The 23582-nt window shown below is 34.8% G+C and overlaps 1 long non-coding RNA gene across 1 annotated transcript in view; it reads right to left on the reverse strand.

The window, feature by feature from the left end:
* The window catches only part of LOC127370681 (uncharacterized), a 123223-nt gene extending 113570 nt beyond the window's left edge, over positions 1-9653 (reverse strand). The window contains exon 1 of the long non-coding RNA XR_007886268.1: positions 9028-9653. This is a non-coding gene — a long non-coding RNA (uncharacterized LOC127370681). The remainder of the gene's footprint in view (positions 1-9027) is intronic.
* Between the last annotated feature and the right edge of the window lie 13929 nt (positions 9654-23582).

Below are 23582 nucleotides of genomic sequence, written 5' to 3' on the forward strand. Positions count from 1 at the left end.
CCAAAATTCTATAATTTTGAAATCAAAGGCAAAATTCTATAATTCTGAGATCAAAGCGAATTCTGAGATCAAAGGCAAAATTCTATAATTCTGAGATCAAAGCCAAAATTCAACAAGATCTTGAACTGTTGTAAAAAAAAAATTTTCTATAATTCTATAACTCTGAGATCAGAGCCAAAGAACTATAACTCTGAGATCAAAGCCAAAATTCTATAACTCTGAGATCAAAGCCAAGATTCAAGAATTCTAAAATGAAAGCTAAAATTCTATAACTCTGAGATCAAAGCCAAAATTCTATAACTCGGGTATCAGAGAGAATTCTGAGATCAAAGGTAAAATTCTATAATTCTGAGATCAAAGCCAGAATTCTGTAATTCTGAGATCAAAGCCAAAATTCTATAACTCTAAGATCAAAGCCAAAATTCTATGACTCTGAGATCAAAGCCAAAATTCAACAAGATCTTGAACTGTCGTAAAAATGTTTTTTCTATAATTCTATAATTTTGAGATCAAAGCCAAAATTCTATGACTCTGAGATCAAAGGCAAAATTCAACAAGATCTTGAACTGCTGTAACAAATGTTTTTTCTGTAATTCTGAGATCAAAGCCAAAATTCTATAATTCTGACATCAAAGGAAAAATTCTATAACTCTGCGATCAAAGCCAAAATTCTATAACTCTGAGATCAAACCCAAGATTCAAGAATTCTAAAATCAAAGCTAAAATTCTATAACTCTGAGATCAAAGCCAAAATTCTATAACTCTGAGATCAGAGAAAATTCTGAGATCAAAGGCAAAATTCTATAATTCCGAGATCAAAGCCAAAATTCTATAACTCTGAGATCAGAGAAAATTCTGAGATCAAAGGCAAAATTCTATAATTCTGAGATCAAAGCCAAAATTCAACAAGATCTTGAACTGTTGTAAAAATGTTTTTTCTATAATTCTATAACTCTGAGATCAGAGCCGAAGTTCTATAACTCTGAGATCAAAGCCAAAATTCTATAACTCTGAGATCAAAGCCAAGATTCAAGAATTCTAAAATGAAAGCTAAAATTCTATAACTCTGAGATCAAAGCCAAAATTCTATAACTCGGGTATCAGAGAGAATTCTGAGATCACAGGTAAAATTCTATAATTCTGAGATCAAAGCCAAAATTCAATAACTCTGAGATAAAGGGAAAATTTAAGAATTCTGAGATCAAGGTCAAAATTCTATAACTCTGACATCAAAGCCAAAATTTTATAACTGAGATCAAAGCCAAAATTCTATGACTCTGAGATCAAAGCCAAACTTCTATAACTCTGAGATCAAAGGCAAAATTCAAGAAGGCTGAGATCAAAGGCAAAATTCTATAACTCTGAGATAAAAGCCAAAATTCTATACTCTGAGATCAATGCCAGCATTCAATAACTCTGAGATAAAGGGAAAATTAAAGAATTCTGAGATCAAAGCCAAAATTCTATGACTCTGAGAGCAAAGGCAAAATTAAACAAGATCTTGAACTGCTGTAACAAATGTATTTTCTATGATTCTGAGATCAAAGCCAAAATTCTATAACTCTGAGATCAAAGCCAAAGTTCTATAATTCTGAGATCAAAGGCAAAATTCTATAATTCTGAGATCAAAGCCAAAATTCTGTAATTCTGAGATCAAAACCAAAATTCAATAACTCTGTGATAAAGGGAAAATTCAGGAATTCTGAGATCAACCCCAAAATTGTATAACTCTGAGATCAAAGGCAAAATTCAACAAGATCTTTAACTGCTATAACAAATGTTTTTTCTGAAATTCTGAGATCAAACCCAAAATTCTGTAATTCTGAGATCAATCCAAAATTCTATAACTCTGAGATCAAAGCCAAAATACTATAACTCTGAAATCAAAGGCAAAATTCAAGGATTCTGAGATCAAAGGCAAAATTCTATAACTCTGAGATCAAAGGCAAAATTCAAGAAGGCTGAGATCAAAGCCAAAATTCTAGAATTCTGAGATCAAAGCCAAACTTGTGTAACTCTGAGATCAAAGCCAAAATCCTATTACTCTGATCTCAGAGTTATAGAATTTTGGGTTTGACCTCAAAGGCAAAATTCAATAATTCTGAGATCAAAGCCAAAATTCTATGACTCTGAGATCAAAGGCAAAGTTCTATAACTCTGAGATCAAAGGCAAACTTCAAGAATGCTGAGATCAAAGGTTAAATTCTATAACTATGAGATCAAAGCCAAAATTAAAAAACTCTGAGATAGAGGGAAAATTCAAGAATTCTGGGATCAAAGCCAAAATTCTATAACTCTGAGATCAAAGCCAAAATTGTATAACTATGAGATCAAAGCCAAAATTAAAAAACTCTGAGATAGAGGGAAAATTCAAGAATTCTGGGATCAAAGCCAAAATTCTATAACTCTGAGATCAAAGCCAAAATTCAATAACTCTGAGATAGAGGGAAAATTCAAGAATTCTGAGATCAAAGCCAACATTTTATAACTCTGAGATCAAAGCCAAAATTCTATGACTCTGAGATCAAAGGCAAAATTCAACAAGATCTTGAACTGCTGTAACAAATGTTTTTTCTATGATTCTGAGATCAAAGCCAAAATTCTGTAATTCTGAGATCAAAGCCAAACTTCTGTAATTCTGAGATCAAAGCCAAACTTCTATAACTCTGAGATCAAAGCCAAAATTCTATACTCTGAGATCAAAGGCAAAATTCAAGAAGGCTGAGATCAAAGGCAAAATTCTATAACTCTGAGATCAAAGCCAAAATTCTATACTCTGAGATCAAAGCCAAAATTCAATAACTCTGAGATAAAGGGAAAATTAAAGAATTCTGAGATCAAAGCCAAAATTCTATGACTCTGAGAGCAAAGGCAAAATTCAACAAGATCTTGACATGCTGTACAAAATGTTTTTTCTATGATTCTGAGATCAAAGCCAAATTTCTGTAACTCTGAGATCAAAGCCAAACTTCTGTAACTCTGAGATCAAAGCCAAAATACTATAACTCTGAAATCAAAGGCAAAATTCAAGGATTCTGAGATCAAAGGCAAAATTTTATAACTCTGAGATCAAAGGCAAAATTCAAGAAGGCTGAGATCAAAGGTTAAATTCTATTACTCTGAGATCAAAGCAAAATTCTATAACTCTGAGATCATAGCCAAAATTCTATGACTCTGAGATCAAAGGCAAAATTCAAGAAGATCTTGAACTGCTGTAACAAATGTTTTTTCTATAATTCTGAGATCAAAGGCAAAATTCTATAACTCTGATGTCAAAGCCACAATTCTATAACTCTGAGATCAAAGCCAAAATTCTAGAATTCTGAGATCAAAGCCAAACTTGTGTAACTCTGAGATCAAAGCCAAAATTCTATGACTCTGAGAGCAAAGGCAAAATTCAACAAGATCTTGAAATGCTGTAACAAATGTTTTTTCTATGATTCTGAGATCAAAGCCAAACTTCTGTAACTCTGAGATCAAAGCCAAACTTCTGTAACTCTGAGATCAAAGCCAAAATTCTATAACTCTGGGATCAGAGAGAATTCTGAGATTAAAGGCAAAATTCTATAATTCTGAGATCAAAGCCAAAATTCTGTAATTCTGAGATCAAAACCAAAATTCAATAACTCTCTGATAAAGGGAAAATTCAGGAATTCTGAGATCAACCCCAAAATTGTATAACTCTGAGATCAAAGGCAAGATTCAACAAGATCTTGAACTGCTATAACAAATGTTTTTTCTGAAATTCTGAGATCAAACCCAAAATTCTGTAATTCTGCGATCAAAGCCAAAATTCTATAACTCTGAGATCAAAGCCAAAATACTATAACTCTGAAATCAAAGGCAAAATTCAAGGATTCTGAGATCAAAGGCAAAATTCTATAACTCTGAGATCAAAGGCAAAATTCAAGAAGGCTGAGATCAAAGGTTAAATTCTATAACTCTGAGATCAAAGCCAAAATTCTATGACTCTGAGATCAAAGGCAGAATTCAAGAAGATCTTGAACTGCTGTAACAAATGTTTGTTCTATAATTATGAGATCAAAGCCAAAATTCAATAACTCTGAGATAGAGGGAAAATTCAAGAATTCTGAGATCAAAGCCAAGATTCTATACTCTGAGAGCAAAGCCAAAATTCAATAACTCTGATATAAAGGGAAAATTAAAGAATTCTGAGATCAAAGTCAACATTTTATAACTCTGAGATCAAAGCCAAAATTCTAGAATTCTGAGATCAAAGCCAAACTTGTGTAACTCTGAGATCAAAGCCAAAATCCTATAACTCTGATCTCAGAGTTATAGAATTTTGGGTTTGACCTCAAAGGCAAAATTCAAGAATTCTGAGATCAAAGTCGAAATTCTATGACTCTGAGATAAAAGCCAAAATTCTATGACTCTGAAATCAAAGGCAAAGTTCTATAACTCTGAGATCAAAGCCAAAATTCTATGACTCTGAGATCAAAGGCAAAGTTCTATAACTCTGAGATCAAAGGCAAACTTCAAGAATGCTGAGATCAAAGGTTAAATTCTATAACTCTGAGATCAAAGCCAAAATACTATAACTCTTAGATCAAAGGCAAAATTCAAGAATTCTGAGATCAAAGCCTAAGTTCTATAATTCTGAGATCAAAGCCAAAATTGTATAACTATGAGATCAAAGCCAAAATTCAAAAACTCTGAGATAGAGGGAAAATTCAAGAATTCTGAGATCAAAGCCAAGATTCTATACTCTGAGAGCAAAGCCAAAATTCAATAACTCTGAGATCAAAGCCAAAATTCTATGACTCTGAGATCAAAGGCAAAATTCAACAAGATCTTGGACTGCTGTAACAAATGTTTTTTCTATGATTCTGAGATCAAAGCCAAAATTCTATAATTCTGAGATCAAAGCCAAAATTCTGTAATTCTGAGATCAAAGCCAAAATTCTGTAATTCTGAGATCAAAGCCAAACTTCTGTAATTCTGAGATCAAAGCCAAACTTCTATAACTCTGAGATCAAAGCCAAAATTCTATACTCTGAGATCAAAGGCAAAATTCAAGAAGGCTGAGATCAAAGGCAAAATTCTATAACTCTGAGATCAAAGCCAAAATTCTATACTCTGAGATCAAAGCCAAAATTCAATAACTCTGAGATCAAAGCCAAAATTCTATGACTCTGAGAGCAAAGCCAAAATTCTATGACTCTGAGAGCAAAGGCAAAATTCAACAAGATCTTGACATGCTGTAACAAATGTTTTTTCTATGATTCGGAGATCAAAGCCAAATTTCTGTAACTCTGAGATCAAAGCCAAACTTCTGTAACTCTGAGATCAAAGCCAAAATACTATAACTCTGAAATCAAAGGCAAAATTCAAGGATTCTGAGATCAAAGGCAAAATTCTATAACTCTGAGATCAAAGCCAAAATTCAATAACTCTGGGATCAAAGAGAATTCTGAGATTAAAGGCAAAATTGTATAATTCTAAGATCAAAGCCAAAATTCAATTACTCTGTGATAAAGGGAAAATTCAGGAATTCTGAGATCAAAGCCAAAATTCTATAACTCTGAGATCAAAGGCAAAATTCAACAAGATCTTGAACTGCTGTAACAAATGTTTTTTCTGAAATTCTGAGATCAAAGCCAAAATTCTATCACTCTGACATCAAAGCCAACATTTTATAACTGAGATCAAAGCCAAAATTCTATGACTCTGAGATCAAAGCCAAAATTCTATAACTCTGAGATCAAAGCCAAAATTCTGGAATTCTGAGATCAAAGCCAAAATTCTATGACTCTTAGATCAAAGCCAAACTTGTGTAACTCTGAGATCAAAGCCAAAATTCTATAACGATGAGATCAAAGGCAAAATCCTGTAACTCTGATCTCAGAGTTATAGAATTTTGGGTTTGACTTCAAAGGCAAAATTCAAGAATTCTGAGATCAAAGCAAAAATTCTATAACTCTGAGATCAAAACCAACATTCTATGACTCTGAGATCAAAGGCAAAATTCAACAAGATCTTGAATTGCTGTGACAAATGTTTTTTCCAATATTCTGAGATAAAAGCCAAAATTCTATAATTCATAGATCAAAGCAAAATTCTATAACTCTGAGATCAAAGCCAAAATTCTATAACTCTGAGATCAAAGCCAAGATTCTATGACTCTGAGATATAGGGAAAATTCAAGAACTCTGAGATCAAAGCCAAAATTCTATGACTCTGAGACCAAAGGCAAAATTCAACAAGATCTTGAATTGCTGTAACAAATGTTTTTTCTATAATTCTGAGATGAAAGCCAAAATTCAAGAATTCTGAGATCAAAGCCAAAATTCTACAACTCTGAGATCAAAGCCAAAATTCTATAACTGTGAGATCAAAGGCAAAATTCAAGAAGATCTTCAACTGCTATAACAAATGTTTTTTCTATAATTCTGAGATCAAAGGCAAAATTCTATGACTCTGAGATCAAAGGCAAAATTATATACGCTGAGATCAAAGCCAAAATTCAATAACTCTGAGATAAAGGGAAAATTAAAGAATTCTGAGATCAAAGTCAAAATTCAATAATTCTGACATCAAAGGCAAAATTCTATAATTCTGAGATCCAAGCCAAACTTCTGTAACTCTGAGATCAAAGCCAAAATTCTATAACTCTGAGATAAAAGCCAAAATTCTATAATTCTGAGATCAAAGGCGAAATTCAACAATTCTGAGATAAAAGCCAAAATTCGATAACTCTGAGATCAAAGGCAAAATTCTATAACTCTGAGATAAAAGCCAAAATTCTATAATTCTGAGATCAAAGGCGAAATTCAACAATTCTGAGATAAAAGCCAAAATTCTATGACTCTGAGATCAAAGGCAAAATTCTGTAATTCTGAGATGAAAGGCAAAATTCTATAAGTCTGAGATCAAGGCCAAGATTCAGGAATTCTGAAATCAAAGCCGAAATTCTATAACTCTGAGATCAAAGGCAAAATCCAAGAATTCTGAGATCAAAGCCAAAGTTCTATGACTCTGAGATCAAAGGCAAAATTCAAGAATTCTGAAATCAAAGCCAAAATTCTATAATTCTGACATCAAAGGCAAAATTCTATGACTCTGAGATCAAAGGCAAAATTCAAGAATGCTGAGATCAAAGGTTAAATGCTATAACTCTGAGATCAAAGCCAACATTCTATAACTCTGACATCAAAGGTAAAATTCTATGACTCTGAGATCAAAGGCAAAATTCTGTAAGTCTGTTATCAAAGCCAAAATTCTATAACTCTGAGATCAAAGCAAGCCAAAATTCTATGACTCTGAGATATAGGTAAAATTCAAGAATTCTGAGATCAAAGCCAAAATTCTATAACTCTGAGATCAAAGGCAAAATTCAAGAAGATCTTCAACTGCTGTAACAAATATTTTTTCTATAATTCTGAGATCAAAGCCAAAATTCTATAACTCTGAGATCAAAGGCAAAATTCAAGAATTCTGAGATCAAAGCCAAAATTCTGTAACTCTGAGATCAAAGCACGCCAAAATTCTATAACTCTGAGATCAAAGGTAAAATTCTGTAAGTCTGAGATCAAAGCCAAAATTCTATAACTCTGAGATCAAAGTAAGCCAAAATTCTGTAACTCTGAGATCAAAGATAAAATTCAAGAAGATCTTGAACTGCTGTAACAAATGTTTTTTCTATTATTCTGAGATCAAAGGCAAAATTCTATAACTGATATCACAGGTAAATTTCAAGAATGCTGAGACGAAAGCCAAAATTCTTTAACTCTGAGATCAAAACCAAAATTCTATAACTCTGCACTGAAAAAAGTGATTCTGAGCATTTTTAAATATAACATTAATGAAATCTGTGAAATTAACAATAAAAATCTGTTCTGTATCTTTACATGAAAATGTATCGTTTGAAATTAATATGCATTATGTTCAAAATACAATATATTGTGTTTTTTCATTTACAAGCGTTATGTAGTTATCCCAGTCGATCTTCTCAAGTACATACACTCAAAGAACAATAAACTTGTTTCATTTACGTTGTTCTGTAATCCCGCCAACTGACACTTGCATTCTGGGTACCTCCTGCATGAAAACCGCAGAGTGCCACATTTCCAGAGGCCGAGCTTATGGTTGAGTCGACTGAACTTTAAGGTAAGAATATATTTTGCTTAGTAGCTGGTTAGATTAGATATTACCGTATTTTCAGTTTTCAGAATGTTGTATGTGGTTTTTCTGTGTCGTGGCTCCCGAACGCCAGCCAACAGGGCCGCCAGAAATTAGACGGCGCCAGCCTGTTGGGACGCTAGTTTCTAGTTTTCATAACTTTGTTGGTCTTTTCGTTTAATTTGAAGATGAACGTTAGCAAGTGGCTTTACTCGAGGCCTCGTGTGTGACGTTACCTTGCACCAAAAATCCACCGGGCCCCTCTGCCGCCCGTTGCGTGAGCGTCGCGTATTTGGTCCGTCCTGCACGCGACTTCAAAACCTACCGGGAGCGTTTCAGAAGCGAGCGTTTAATTCAATTTCAATTCGATTTGTATAGCGCCAATTCATAACAGAAGTTATCTCAGGACACTTTTCAAATAGAGCAGGTCTAGACCGAACTCTTTAAAACATTAATTACAGAGACCCAACAGTACCAGCAAGCACCTGGCGACAAGGGCAAGGAAAAACTGCCTGTTGAAAGGCAGAAACCTAGGACAGATCCTTCGGCTCTAGGTGGGTGGTCGTCTGTCTCGACCAGTTGGGGTGAGAGAGAGAGAGAGAGAGAGAGACAGAGAGACAGACAGACAGACAGGTGCACAGCAACAACAGTATTGACAATGGCAATCTAGCAGGACCATGGCAGGAGGCTCCACCAGGATCGATAAGAACCTGCGAGACGAGAAAGCACAAGAACTCCGGGGAAGAAGTGAAGTTAGTAACATGCATTAATGGAACATGAATGAGTGCAGAAAGAGAGAGGAAGGGAGGAGCTCAGTGCACCATGGGAAATCCCCCGATAGTCTAGGCCTATAGCAGCATAACTAAGGGATGGTTCAGGACTCACCTGATCCAGCCCTAACTATAAGCTTTATCAAAGAGGAATGTCTTAAGCCTACTCTTGAATATGGTGAGGGTGTCTGCCTCCCGAACCGCAACTGGAAGCTGGTTCCACAGGAGAGGAGCTTGGTAACTGAAGGCTCTGGCTCCTGTTCTACTTTTAGAGACTATAGGAACCACAAGTAGCCCAGCATTCAGAGAACGTAGTGTTCTAGTGGGGTAATATGGTACTATGAGCTCTTTAAGATATGAAGGGGCCTGACCATGAAGAGCTTTATAGGTGAGGAGGAGGATTTTAAATTCTATTCTACATTTTACAGGGAGCCAATGCAGAGAAGCTAGTACAGGAGAGATGTGATCTCTTTTTCTAGTTCCTGTCAGTACTCGTGCTGCAGCGTTCTGAATTAATTGGAGCGTTTTAATGGACTTATTGGGGCAACCTGATAATAAAGGGTTGCAGTAATCCAGCCTTGAAGTAACAAATGCATGGATTAGTTTTTCTGCATCTGTCTGTGATAGTATGTGTCTATTTTTTGTAATATTACGTAAATGAAAGAAGGCAGTCCTAGAGGTTTTCTTTATGTGGGAGTTAAATGACAAATCCTGATCAAAGATAACTCCAAGATTCCTGACAGTGGTGCTAGAGGCCAAGTTAATGCCATCTAGAGTAACTATATCTTTAGACAGTGAGTCTCTAAGGTTTTTGGGGCCAAGAACAAGAATTTCGTTTTTTTCTGAGTTTAACATCAGAAAATTGCAGGTCATCCAGGATTTTATGTCCTTAAGACATGTTTGTAATTTAGATAATTGATTATTTTCATCGGGCTTGATTGATAGATATAACTGCGTATCATCTGCATAACAGTGAAAGTTAATGGAGTGATTCCTAATAATGTTGCCTAAAGGGAGCATATATAAAGTAAATAGTATTGGTCCAAGTACAGAACCTTGTGGAACTCCATGACTAACTGTAGTGTTTATTGAAGATTCATCGTTAACATGTACAAACTGCGAGCGATCTGATAAATATGACTTAAATTAGCCTAGTGCGGTTCCTTTAATGCCAATTTGATGCTCAAGTCTCTGTAAAAGAATATCATGGTCAATGGTGTCAAATGCAGCACTAAGATCTAATAATACAAGTACAGAGACAAGTCCATCGTCAGAAGCAATCAGAAGGTCATTATTAACTTTAACCAGAGCTGTCTCTGTGTTGTGATGAACGACTACTTTCTCCAGAATCTTAGAGAGGAAGGGGAGGTTAGAAATCGGTCTATAGTTGGCTAAAACCCCTGGGTCAAGAGTGGGCTTTTTAAGAAGGGGTTTAATTACAGCTACTTTAAAGGACTGTGGTACATATCCTGATAATAAAGAAAGATTAATCATATCCAGTAAAGAAGTGCCAATTAAGGGAACAACTTCTTTAAGCAGCCTAGTTGGGATCGGGTCTAATAGACAGGTTGATGGCTTCGATGAAGAAATGATTGAAGTTAACTAATGAAGATCGATAGCAGAAAAACAGTCTAAATATATATCTAACTTTACATTAGCAAAAGTCCCTGAACTTGGAGAGCCACTGATAACTATTGATGGCAGTTGGTGATTAATTTTCTCTCTAATAGTAATCATTTTATTATAGAAGAAGCTCATGAAGTCATTGCTACTTAAGCTTATGGGGATATGTGGCTCAATAGAGTTGTGACTCTCTGTCAGCCTGGCTACAGTGCTGAAGAGGAACCTAGGGTTATTCTTATTTTCTTCTATTAATGCTGAGTAATAGGCTCCTCTGGCATTACGGAGGGCCTTTCTATAAGTTTTAAGATTATCTTGCCAAATTGAGCGATGTTCTGATAATTTGGAGGAGCGCCATTTCCTTTCAGATTTCCTAGCTATTTGTTTTAACTGGCGGGTTTGGTGGTTGTACCACAGTGCTAGTCTCCTATTTTTTAATAATTTCCTTTTTATAGGAGCGATACAGTCTAATGTTGATCGTAGTGAGCCTGCAGCACTATCGACAAGATTATCAATTTCAGAGGGACTAAAGTCGTTATAGGACTCTGTTAAATTCAGACATGGCATTGAATTAAACACTGAAGGAATCGCCTCCCTTAAATTTAGCCCGCCAGACTTTGTTTACTTGCTCAGATTTGGCCATTTTCCCGGTGTATGTTCTTCTAAACATGCTTCTACATGTGTAAATATGCTACGTATTTAATAAGTTTCGCTTTTGTCTGTTTTAACGACTGGCAGTTTGCATGGAGTATTTTATTTTGAAAATTCACCGGATTCTCTATAGAAAATAGTTGATTCTAGTGTAATTTGAAGTTAACATTAGTATGTGGCTATAAGGAAAAACCACACTCCTGCTATGTTTAAGGCTTGGTTCGAAGCGCAAATGGGATCGCCAGAAATTAGACAACTACACTGGATGAAGGTATCCTTACCAGGTGACTCTACAACTACAGATGAAGGTTTGTATATACAAACACTTGCTTAATGGTAGCATCGAATGTGGGGCAAAAATTAGATTCACTGTTCACTCATGGGCCTGACAATAAGTTGGTTATATATATTTTATGTGTGTAATTCATCTGTATCTAGAACAGCGTGATTTATTCGAACTTTATTGTAAATATATTTGCAACATGTGTGTGTTACTAGCTGGAGAGAGTTTGCTATTAAATTAATGTTTAAAAAACATTACATTTGCTAAAAATGCTTTATTAGTTTACTTTTGCAATTTTGAAAGTCGCACATCTTCCTGTTTTTAAGATTCAAGAGTGTTTTGGGGGCACTTGTTAATTCCCAATTTCAGCCAGGCACATGCCAAAATTGCACTGCCAAGAAAAACTTTGCCGACTTCATTATATGTGCAAGCTAATGAACACAATGCTTAGCTCATGAAGCTTTGAGAATAAAGGCTAAACTTACCTGATTAACTGTGGGGGGAAAAATTAGCAGTATATTTACCTGAGGCAGCTGTCAGAATAAAAGCCATACTTGCCTGATTACGTTATTGAAGGTGGCCTAGTTTAAGTTCAGTTTTTTCTTTCAATTCTTGAGTTTCATACTTTCCTGAACAGTTGTATGCTCTTGAACATGCATATGCCTCAGAACAATATGCTTCAGCAATATAATCTGTAATATTTGACCGATCTACAGGCTTCATTAGGAACACGTGTGCAATCTAATGCAATCCAATACAACAGATCTGCCATAAAGTCTATTTTTACGAAGCTTATACATTTTTGGTTTTTGTTGACATTGTCAGAAAGGTGATAATTCTACTTTATGTTCATTATTGAGTTCATAGTGGTAGTGTACTGGACTCGAGTGCATTATATTGAGCAGAGATCCATGTACTTTTGTCCAATCCATTAACATATTTGAGGGGGACAAAATATTAACACTTTTCAATATATTGCACTCCATTACACCAGCACCACCCAGCCACCCAGTACAACCTCAATAATAAACATAAAGTATAATTATTTATTTTCAAAATTCTCATTTCATATTTTTGGAGGACAGCAACATTGAGTCCCGAAGAGAAGTTGTGATCAGAGGCCTCACTCTCTACATTGGTGAAAATACTGGAGAGTTAATCAAGGACTACCAGGTAAAGAAAATATAACTCTGATTCAAAGCCCTGTCAATATGAGACAAGTTTGTGCAAAAATAGCTGTTTGCTGATGATAATTTGATAAGAGTTTTTAGTAGATTTTTAATAATGTGCCTATGTAGAAATTATTGGGATTTGATTTGATTCATTTAATTGTATTAAAATGCCCTACACATGAAGGACACAAAGTACAATCGAGGATAAAAAACACCAAGTCCAGGACTTATTTCCATTGTGGTCTTCATAAATATTTTAGTGTCTAATTATTAAAACTGCTGCAGTGAAACATGGAAAATCATCACAGATATCTAGAGACTACTTGTACTCTATGTACAAGAATATCCTGGGGTTTGCTTATAACTGCTGCTAACAATTGGATTTGATTATTTTATGGAATTTTGAAGATTGGAATCTATTGGAATATGATTTTGCTTTGCTATATGATTATTAAAAACGCTGTAGTGAAAGAACAAGAAAGTAATGACTGATGTATAACCATTTATAGAACTATGTAGCTTATTATACCTGAGATTGTTTGACTCATGTGGGTGTTGTTCATAGTATACAGTTTGATAAATCGATTTGTAGTTTGGTCCATACAATGTAAGAAAATGGTAAAAAATCAATCACTGTTTCCCAAATCCCAAGACACAACCTAATATGTCTTGTTTTGTCCTGATCAACAGTCCACAATTTAAAACTTTCACATCAGAGAATCTGGGATTTTTCTTCTTAAAAAAATGACTCAAAGAAAATTATCAAAATTGTTGACGATTAATTTAGTTGTTAGCAACTAATTGATTAATCAACTAATCGTTGCAGCTCCTGTCTATTTATCAGTAGGGTCAACACTTGGCTCCACGGCAGCATATCTTGACATGTGATAAGATGGTAAATGGTAAATGGACCTGTACTTGTATAGCGCCTTTCTAGTCTTCCGACCACTGAAAGCGCTTTTACACTACTTTTTAAGTAGACCAAGCATGATACAAAATATTGTGCCTGATGTACTTAAAAAAGGTAAGGCAACTTTTTGCATCAGATTATTATGTAGATAATGCAAGGCTAGTCTTTGTATAGGCTACTTAATTTCTTGAATGTAAGAAATGAGTTTTAGAAGTAAAGTCTACTTCATTTAGTAAGTAAAGTCAACTTAGCTTAATTAAATAGACTTCTACTTAAACTAAATTGACTTTACTTGATAAATTAATATTGACTTTACTTGCAAAACTCATTTCTTACACACAAGAAATTAAGTAGCCTATACAAAGACTAGCCTTGCTTTATCTACATAATAATGTGATGCAAAAAGTTGCCTTACCTTTTTTAAGTAGATCAAGCTCAATATTTTTATCAGTGAAGGCAAAATTCAAGAATTCTGAGATTAACCCTAGCAGAAACGTTTTTTTTTTTGTTTTTTTTTTTAAATACTTTATTAGAAACAATAGCATGTAAAACAATTTTGTAGTTAAATCCTGAAACGAATCATTTTTGGCCATAAAAGGAAACGTGATCATTTTTTTTCTTCCGTAATGTGATTTGTATTATATTTTGTATTATATGTGCAATTATATTTGTTTGTTTGTTTGTTTGTTTGTTTGTTTGTTTCATTTATTGTCCACAATGTGGAAATTTGTCTTTGGTCTCATAAAAACAACAAGCAGGATGGCAACAACAACAACAACAACACTTACTCTCAAACAACTTCAGGGAAAAAAGCAGGACAGCAATGGCAGTTACATTAAGAACGCATCAACGGGACATGGTACTTTGCATCGTCTACCAGAGGGAAGAAGTTCAAACTCCCTATTAAGTGGATGAGAGGGATCATTAGCTATTTTGACAGCTTTTTTCCTAAGCACATCCTTATACACACAACTTAATTGTTTCTGTCTTATACCTATGACTTTTGAGGCTATGTTTACAATTCTCTGCAGCTTGCTTCTTCCTTTTATGTTTAGATTACCGTACCACATTGCCATGTTAAAAGTTAAGATACCCTCTATCAGGTTCTTATAAACTGTTTCCATAATATGCTTGCTCACTCTAAAGGAGTTGAGCTTGCGTAGTAAGTGGAGACGCTGATTACAGGTTTTAAAAATATAGTCAGTGTTTTCACTGAAATTTAGGTTGCAATCAATATATGTACCTAAATATTTAAACTTGTTTACTACCTCTACAATTTGTCCCTTAATTATAAGGGGCTGCACAGGGTCCTTTTCATGAACGACAAGTTTGTGTGTTTTTTTTACATTGATCTCTAGCTTTCATCACACCACTTCAGGAGAGATGACACATATGCTCTGTATACTTTCTCTCCCACAGTGTCCCCCTTCTTCAATAAGGCAACCAGGGCCATATCATCCACATACTTAAACAAACGAAACTTTTCCAGATCTAATTGGAATTCGTTTGTGTATATCGAGAAAGGTAATGGGGATAACATAGTCCCCTGCGGGGCACCAGTATTAAGCACAATGATGTCACTAATCTGTGGAGTTATCTCTGGGCAATGTTCCTTTTACAATATCAGTATATAAAAGTATACAAAGGTTATCTCATTTCCAATCTCAATGAGAGCAGACACAGGCTTGCATGTCTGCAGCACAAAGCAAACCAGGTAGTAATAACAGCCGAAAACACTCCTCAAATACCGTCACACACGTATCATAGATGGTGAATTAACAGTTAGTTCAGGGACTCTGTCCAAGTTCAGTCTGAGTCCCTGTGTGATAAGATGCATAATTGAAAATACCTGTACACCAGTATAAAGGGCTAATCTGATGAGCCCATTATATCAGAGAGCTGTCTTCCATGGGATCCACCCTGTTGCACCCCCTCAATCTGCAGAAGCCCACAACCACACTGCTCACACTGACTGTAGATACTGACTTTTGCTCGTACTACATGTCATAGTTCTGGAACTCTGAGATTAAAGCCAGAATTCTATAACTCTGAGATCAAAGCCAAAATTATATAACTCTGAGATCAAAGGCAAAATTCAAGAATTCTGAGATTAACCCTAGCAGAAACTTTTTTTTTTTTTTTTAAATACTTTATTAGAAACAATAGCATGTAAAAAAAATTGTAGTTAAATCCTGAAACGAACCATTTTTGGCCATAAAAGGAAACGTGATCATTTATTAACAAAAGTCATTGCATACTATTTTAGAAGTTACCTGGTTAACTGAGTAATCCTGCTTGGTTCACTACAACCCACCTAGTCTCTAGTTTTTGGAAGGCTGGTGTCTGACTGATATACAAAACCAAAGCTTCCCGGCAATTTCCTATGAATAGTGGGCTATTTTCCTTTATTTCGGGCAAAAATAAATGTGGGCACTTGCAATGAACTGAATTGTGTGGCTTTTTTTAATTTATTTTTTTGCTTTGATTTGTATTATATTTTGTATTATTTTTACACTTAAAATAATCTGTGCAGTTATCTCTGGGCAATGTTCCTTTTACAATATCAGTAAATACAAGGTGTATATAGTCTAAATATAATGCTTATTTTTATTTCTATTTTGTCTTATTTTTCTATTTCATTTCTTATTTAATGTGTATTTTCTTATTTATTGTAATTTTGTGTATCTTGAACTGCTGTAACAATTGTTTTTAGCTGGTGTGGAACCAATAAAGTTTATCTTATCCTGTCATATCTCAAAATTCCATATCACATTGTTTATTTTTCATTTTTTTTGACAAAGTAAGCAGGAAAGAGTTTAGAGTCACTGAATTTGCATCTGTGGAATTCAGCAAGTGAAACTAAAAGATTTATTATGAAATATTTTCCATCTTAAAGTCAAATACACCAAAGAAGCATCCTAGAAACACTTTTATTATTCTTATGCTTTATTGAAAAGCATAAACCTCTCACAGTGGTATCAGATGATTTTTACTGAGTGAGTAAGGGACCATGGGACCAAGTGGTGTGGGACTCTGGGAATTTGATATTTACTACTTGTATAGCATACCATTCCAGTCAAAGAACTGACCAACAAGTAGGATGTTAAACTTATTTTTGGAGAGAGTGAAAGTTTGAAAGTTTTCCACAAGGAATAACTCTGTTTCCCTGCTCCGCTCCCCTCCGACGACCCAGGAAGCTAATTTATGCTACCAAGGCTGCTGCTGCAAAATGACGTTACAATTTCTTATTTGACAGTCAGTTATTAATTTGCACATTTCCCCATCATGCAGTGCGCGGCTTGTATTTGAAAGTAAATTTACGTTTAAATTGCAAATATTCAGCAAGTTCAGTGTTTTAGTGTTTGAAATGTGTTCAGAACAAGCTGCTTTATGTTGGTCGTCTAATTGTAATTTTGTGCTGATATATAATTTGAAACCATGACTCTAAAGACTGTTGCTGAACACTCATAAGCCCTGCTCTTCTGATATGAAAACTAAATGAACCATGTTGAACAGTCATTCAATGATGATTTTTGTATCTTGTTGATCAAATATGATATCAACCTCCCTTGTGAGACTGACTGATACACATGGCTCAAATTTTACATCCTCATACCTTCGGGTCACAAGGTGTCAGTGGTATACGTGCAGCTGGCTCAATGCATCGGGCGCAGCTGATTAAAAGGGCCCATGTGGGTGGGCCCTTATGTATACTGTCAATGGTAGTTTATAGTTTTATCCATGAGTAAGATGGCTGTTGGTTTCGCCTCCTTTCCGATTAACTAAATGAGCCATGTTGTGCAGTCATTCAATGATAACTCACTCCTCTTCTTGATCAAACATGATATCATCATGTTACTTGCACCCCGGGGCAGTCTGAGACTGACACACATGGCTCAAATTTTACATCCTCACACCTTCGTGGCCATAAGGTGTTGAAGATTTGTCTCTTTTCCACTCTCAATAAATCCTCATTTTTGTAAAATATCTAAGTTAAATATCTGATGGTGTCGGGCAGCCATGAAATGAGCTACAGCCAATGAGAGCAGACACAGGCTCACATCTCTTCAGCACCAAGCAGCAAACTGGGTAGTATTAGAACAAGCTGCTTTATGTTGGTTGGCTAAGTGTAATTTTTGTGCTGGTTCATAATTTGAAACCATGACTTAAAAGACTGTTGCTGAACACTCCTAAGCCCTGTTCTTCTGATGTGAGAACTGTCAGTCAATGATGATGTTGCTTGACGTTGATCAAATATGAAATCAACCTTCTTACTGAGACTGACTGATACACCTGGCTCAAATTTTACATCCTCACACCTTCAGGGCCACAAGGTGTCAGTGGTATACGTACTGCTGGTGCACTGGGGCCCATCTGATCACAAGGGCCCTAGGAGGACAGCGGATGTCATGTCCATGGGTGGGCCCTTATACTGTCAATGGTGGTTTAGAGTTTTAACCATGAGTGAGATGGCTGTTGGTTTCACATACTTTCTGATGTGAGAAGCAAATGAGCCATGTTGTGCAGTCGTTCATGATTGACGGACTCTGATCAAACATGATATCAACCTGGCATTTGCAACTGCGGGCAATCTGAGAGTAACTGACACACATGGCTCAAATTTTACATCCTCACACCTTCGGGACCACAAAGTTTATCTCATTTCCAATCTCAATGAGAGCAGACACAGGCTTCCATGTGTGCAGCACAAAGCAAACCAGGTAGAAATAACAGCCGAAAACACTCCTCAAATGCCGTCACACACGTATCATAGACGGTGAATTAACAGTTAGTTCAGCGATTCTGTCCAAGTTCAGTCTGAGTCCCTGTGTAAAATAAAAACACACCAGTATAAAGGGCTAATCTGATGAGCCCTTTAATCAGAGAGCTGTCTTCCATGGGATCCACCCTGTTGCACCCCCTCAATCTGCAGAAGCCCACAACCACACTGCTCACACTGACTGTAGATACTGACTTTTGCTCGTACTACATGTCATAGTTCTGGAACTCTGAGATTAAAGCCAGAATTCTATAACTCTGAGATCAAAGGCAAAATTCAAGAATTCTGAGATAAACCCTAGCAGAAACTTTTTATTTTTTTAAAAAAATACTTTATTAGAAACAATAGCATGTAAACATTTTTTTAGTTAAATCCTGAAACGAACCATTTTTGGCCATAAAAGGAAACGTGATCATTTATTAACAAAAGTCATTGCATACTATTTTAGAAGTTACCTGGTTAACTGAGTAATCCTGCTTGGTTCACTACAACCCACCTAGTCTCTAGTTTTTGGAAGGCTGGTGTCTGACTGATATACAAAACCAAAGCTTCCCGGCAATTTCCCATTAATAGTGGGCTACTTTACTTTATTTTGGGCAAAAATAAATGTGGGCACTTGCAATAAAGTGAATTGTGTGGCTTTGTTTTATTTATTTTTTTGTTTTGATTTGTATTATATTTTGTATTATATGTGCAATTATATTTATTTTTACACTTAGAATAATCTGTGCAGTTATCTCTGGGCAATGTTCCTTTTACAATATAAGTATAAAAGCTATATATAGTCTAAATATGATGCTTATTTTTATTTCTATTATGTCTTGTATTTTTCTATTTCATTTCTTATTTAATGTGTATTTTCTTATTTATTGTAATTTTGTGTATCTTGAACTGCTGTAACAAATGTTTTTAGCTGGTGTGGAATCAATAAAGTTTATCTTATCCTGTCTTATCTCAAAATTCCATATCACATTGTTTATTTTTTTTAAATCTGAGAGTGACTGACACACATGGCTAACATTTTACATCCTCACACCTTTGGGACCACAAAGTTTATCTCATTTCCAATCTCAATGAGAGCAGACACAGGCTTGCATGTCTGCAGCACAAAGCAAACCAGGTAGTAATAACAGCCGAAAACACTCCTCAAATACCGTCACACGTATCATATACGGTGAATTAACTGTTAGTTCAGCGACTCTGTCCAAGTTCAGTCTGACTCCCTGTGTAATAAGATGCATAACTGAAAATACCTGTACACAAGTATAAATGTTTTAAAGAGTTCGGTCTAGGCCTGGTCTATTTGAAAAGTGTCCTGAGATAACTTCTGTTATGAATTGGTGCTATACAAATAAAATTGAATTGAAATCTGATGAGCCCTTTATATCAGAGAGCTGTCTTCCATGGGATCCACCCTGTTGCACCCCCTCCTATCTGCAGAACCCACAACCACATTGCTCACACTGACTGTAGATACTGACTTTTGCTCATACTACATGTCATAGTGCTGGAACTCTGAGATTAAAGCCAAAATTCTATAATTCTAAGATAAAAGCCAAAATTCTATAACTCTGACATCAAACGCAAAATTCAAGAATTCTGACATCAAAGCCAAAATTCTATAACTCTGAGATCAAAGGCAAAATTCAACAGTTCTGAGATCAAAGGCAAAATTCTATAATTCTGAGATCAAAGCCAAAATTCTATAAGTCTGACGTCAAAGCAAAAATTCTATAGCCCTGAGATCAAAGCCAAAATTCTATAACTCTAAGATCAAAGGCAAAATTCAAGAATGCTGAGATCAAAGGTTAAATTCTATAACTCTGAGATCAAAGCAAAATTCTAAAACTCTGAGATCAAAGCAAAATTCTATGACTCTGAGATCAAAGGCAAAATTCAAGAATTCTGAGATCAAAGGGAAAATTCAACAAGATCTTGAACTGCTGTAACAAATGTTTTTTCTATGATTCTGAGATCAAAGCCAAAATTCTATAATTCTGAGATCAAAGCCAAAATTCTATGACTCTGAGATCAAAGGCAAAATTCTATAACTCTGAGATCAAAGGCAAAATCCAAGAATTCTGAGATCAAAGGTAAAATTCAACAAGATCTTGAACTGCTGTAACAAATGTTTTTTCTATGATTCTGAGATCAAAGGCAAAATTCTATAACTCTGAAATCAAAGGCAAAATTCAAGAATACTGAGAACAAAGGAAAAATTCTATAATTCTGAGATCAAAGCCAAAATTCTGTAATTCTGAGATCAAACCCAAAATTGTATAACTCTGAGATCAAAGCCAAACTTCAATAACTCTGAGATAGAGGGAAATTCAAGAATTCTGAGATCAAAGGCAAAATTCTATAATTCTGAGATCAAAGCCGAAATTCTATAACTCTGCGATCAAAGCCAAAATTCTATGACTCTGAGATCAAAGCCAAAGTTCTATAACTCTGAGATCAAAGCCAAAATTCTATAACTCTGAGATCAAAGCCAAAATTCTGTAACTCTGAGATCAAAGCCAAGATTCAAGAATTCTGAGATCAAAGCCAAAATTCTGTACTTCTGAGATCAAAGTCAAAATTCTATAACTCTGAGATCAAAGGCAAAATTCAAGAATTCTGAGATCAAAGGCAAAATTCTATAACTCTGAGATCAAAGCAAAATTTTATAATTCTGAGATCAAAGGCAAAATTCTATGACTCTGAGATCAAAGGCAAAATTCTATAACTCTGAGATCAAAGGCAAAATCCCAAAATTCTGAGATCAAACGTAAAATTCAAGAATTCTGAGATCAAAGCCAAAATTCTATAACTCTGAGATCAAAGCCAAAATTCTATGACTCTGAGATCAAAGGCAAAATTCAACAAGATCTTGAACTGCTGTAACAAATGATGTTTCTATAATTCTGATATCAAAGCCAAAATTCTATAATTCTGACATCAAAGGCAAAATTCTATAATTCTGACATCAAAGGCAAAAATCTATAATTCTGAGATCAAAGCCAAACTTCTGTAACTCTGAGATCAAAGCCAAAAGTCTATAACTATGACATCAAAGGCAAAATTCAAGAATTCTGAGATCAAAAGCCAAACTTCTATGACTCTGAGATCAAAGCCAAAATTCTATAACTCTGAGATCAAAGCCAAAGTCCTATAACTCTGAGATCAAAGCCAAGATTCAAGAGTTCTGAAATCAAAGCCAAAATTCTATAACTCTGAGATCAAAGCCAAAATTCTATGACTCTGAGATCAAAGGCAAAATTCAACAAGATCTTGAACTGCTGTAACAAATGTTTTTTCTGTAATTCTGAGATCAAAGCCAAAATTCTATACTCTGAGATCAAAGCCAAAATTCGATAACTCTGAGATAAAGGGAAAGTTAAGGAATTCTGAGATCAAAGTCAAAATTCTATAACTCTGACATCAAAGCCAAACTTCTATAACTCTGAGATCAAAGCCAAAATTCTATACTCTGAGATCAAAGCCAAAATTCAATAACTCTGAGATAAAGGGAAAATTAAGGAATTCTGAGATCAAAGTCAAAATTCTATAACTCTGACATCAAAGCCAAACTTCTATAACTCTGAGATCAAAGCCAAAATTCAAGAATTCTGAGATCAAAGCCAAAATTCTATAACTCTGAGATCAAAGCCAAAATTCTATGACTCTGAGATCAAAGGCAAAATTCAACAAGATCTTGAACTGCTGTAACAAATGTTTTTTCTATAATTCTGAGATCAAAGCCAAAATTATATTGTTAATTCTGACATCAAAGGCAAAATTCTATAATTCTGAGATCAAAGCCAAAATTCAGTAATTCTGAGATCAAAGCCAAAATTCTATAACTCTGAGATCAAAGCCAAATTCAATAACTCTGAGATAAAGGGAAAATTAAAGAATTCTGAGATCAAAGGCAAAATTCAAGAATTCTGAGATCAAAGCCAAAATTCTATAACTCTGAGATCAAAGGCAAAAATCAACAAGATCTTGAACTGCTGTAACAAATGTTTTTTCTATGATTCTAAGTTCAAAGCCAAAGTTCTATAATTCTGAGATCAAAGCCAAACTTCTGCAACTCTGAGATCAAAGCCAAAATTCAATAACTCTGAGATAAAGGGAAGATTCAAGAATTCTGAAATCAAAGCCAAAATTCTGTAATTCTGAGATCAAAGCCAAAATTCTATAACTCTGAGATCAAAGCCAAAATTCTATAACTCTGAGATCAAAGGCAAAATTCAAGAAGATCTTGAACTGCTGTAACAAATGTTTTTTCTATAATTCTGAGATGAAAGCCAAAATTCTATAATTCTGAGATGAAAGCCAAAATTCTATGACTCTGAGATCAAAGGCAAAGTTCTATAACTCTGAGATCAAAGGCAAAATCCAAGAATTCTGAGATCAAAGGTAAAATTCAACGAGATCTTGAACTGCTGTAACAAATGTTTTTTCTATGATTCTGAGATCAAAGGCAAAATTCTATAACTCTGAAATCAAAGGCAAAATTCAAGAATACTGAGAACAAAGGAAAAATATATAATTCTGAGATCAAAGCCAAAATTCTGTAATTCTGAGATCAAAGCCACAATTGTATAACTCTGAGATCAAAGCCAAACTTCAATAACTCTGAGATAGAGGGAAATTCAAGAATTCTGAGATCAAAGGCAAAATTCTATAACTCTGAGATCAAAGCCAAAATTCTGTAACTCTGAGATCAAAGCCAAAATTCTGTAATTCTGAGATCAAAGGCAAAATTCTATAACTCTGAGATCAAAGGCAAAATTCTATGACTCTGAGATCAAAGGCAAAATTCTATAACTCTGAGATCAAAGGCAAAATCCCCAAATTCAGAGATCAAACGTAAAATTCAAGAATTCTGAGATCAAAGCCAAAATTCTATGACTCTGAGATCAAAGCCAAAATTCTATGACTCTGAGATCAAAGGCAAAATTCAACAAGATCTTGAACTGCTGTAACAAATGATTTTTCTATGATTCTGAGATGAAAGCCAAAATTCTATAATTCTGAGATGAAAGCCAAAATTCTATGACTCTGAGATCAAAGGCAAAGTTCTATAACTCTGAGATCAAAGGCAAAATCCAAGAATTCTGAGATCAAAGGTAAAATTCAACAAGATCTTGAACTGCTGTAACAAATGTTTTTTCTATGATTCTGAGATCAAAGGCAAAATTCTATAACTCTGAAATCAAAGGCAAAATTCAAGAATACTGAGAACAAAGGAAAAATATATAATTCT

This window comes from Dicentrarchus labrax, unplaced genomic scaffold (genome assembly GCF_905237075.1).
Source record: "Dicentrarchus labrax unplaced genomic scaffold, dlabrax2021, whole genome shotgun sequence".
Taxonomy (NCBI): Eukaryota; Metazoa; Chordata; class Actinopteri; family Moronidae; genus Dicentrarchus; species Dicentrarchus labrax.